The 1,461-nt window shown below is 54.3% G+C and overlaps 1 non-coding gene across 1 annotated transcript; it reads left to right on the top strand.

The window, feature by feature from the left end:
- Positions 1 to 1,058: 1,058 nt before the first annotated feature.
- On the top strand, positions 1,059 to 1,220 carry LOC144154024 (U1 spliceosomal RNA). Its single transcript, XR_013319443.1, has one exon. It is a non-coding gene; the product is annotated as a U1 spliceosomal RNA (small nuclear RNA).
- The last annotated feature ends 241 nt before the right edge of the window (positions 1,221 to 1,461 follow it).

The raw sequence follows: 1,461 nt of genomic DNA, 5'->3' as shown, positions 1-1,461 counted from the left end.
CACCTATCTCCATCTACAGCGGAAGCTACGGCCCTCGCACCGCATACAACCATCTCCGACTATCTCACGATTATCACCGACTCAAAGCAAGTCTGTCGAAGATACCTCCTAGAAAGAGTTCCCCTACCTGACCTCAAGCTTCTACAAGCCCTAACATCCCTTCCTAACATCGTCATTGCCTCCCTCGCCGGGAACGACGCAGCTCGCGCTGCGGCCCGCGAACTCCCCTTCCGGGCACTTCCGAAGATTACGCCCACGATAGACCCGCTACGCCGATTATCACCCATCGATTTGCATATCTTGTCGCACTACTGACACACCCGCCTAGAATACCCTCCTCCGCACCCTACACTCACCAACGAAGAATCCCGCATATGGCGACGTCTCCAAAAAGTAATACATACTACGACGGCGCCATCCTGTCTCGCACCTCCCCCAGCCGCTTCACCTGCAACGGCCCTGACTGCCACACTCCAGCCACTACCCCCTCCCCCCCTCCCCCCGTATTCTTCAGCCCACGCCCCCATCCCCCCTCCATCTACTCCCGAGCAGTAGGAATGCGCGCTGACCAGCTTGGATCTGCAGGACCAGCAAAACCTCGTCCGGCGGGCCACCCGAGCAGTGAAAAAAACCCGCGGCTACCTGAACTAAGGCGGCCACCCGCCTGCTCTAAATTAAAAAAAAAAAATAAAAAAAAACAACAGAAAAAAAACGTTCATTTTTTTCCCTTCTTCATAGTAATTTTCGGTAGAATTTTTTGTTTGCATGTTAACCGAATGACCCCGACGTGCGTGTGGCGCTGCCATCGTTTCACTGACTAAACGTAAAAACGGGCCGTATTGTTGGTAAACTAAGTTAAGCACGTGCCGCAAAGACTAAATCTACTGTATGCGTTGACTAGCAGATACTTGCGCACCCCAAAATTACGTCGTGCGTTTGCGTTCTTTTTTACGGTTCATGACTCATTTATGAGCATTTTTACCTTTTCTTGCAGACGCCACCGGCGCTTCATGAGTGCACGTGGCAAGTGGGGTCCGCGTGCAAAGTGCTGGGCTGGCATACTTACCTGGTGCTGGGCTGTTCGGTGGTCATGATGGCCGGCGCCTCAAGTGGAGGCCGGCCATTGCACTGCGGTCGGCTGAAGCTTGCCACTTCCCCAAACTGGGGTAGATGGAGCATGCAATTTTGGTAGTGGGGCTAGGCGTTCGCGCCAGCCCCTTCCCTATGAAAACCCAAAATCAGACTTGAGGAGATGCTGGTTGTGCTGGTGCGCTGGTACTATGCAGAAAAGACTGCGTCCGCGCTAGCTTGCAAGCCGTCGCTTGCTTGGCGCTGAGCCTGACGGCGCTGAGCTGCTGAGCACGTCGTTAGGCTTGGGTGTCTGTGGCCCCTTCACCGGGGGGAGGGCGGAATTCTGAGTTTGACTGTTTCAAAAATGTCCATTTCGCGGCCGTCTCAACC

This window comes from Haemaphysalis longicornis, unplaced genomic scaffold (genome assembly GCF_048455015.1).
Source record: "Haemaphysalis longicornis isolate Haplotype H1 unplaced genomic scaffold, Haemaphysalis longicornis Haplotype H1 scaffold_9, whole genome shotgun sequence".
In the NCBI taxonomy this organism is placed as follows: Eukaryota; Metazoa; Arthropoda; class Arachnida; order Ixodida; family Ixodidae; genus Haemaphysalis; species Haemaphysalis longicornis.
Note: the sequence above shows the minus strand (reverse complement) of the source record. Positions and strands in the feature narration are given on the sequence as shown.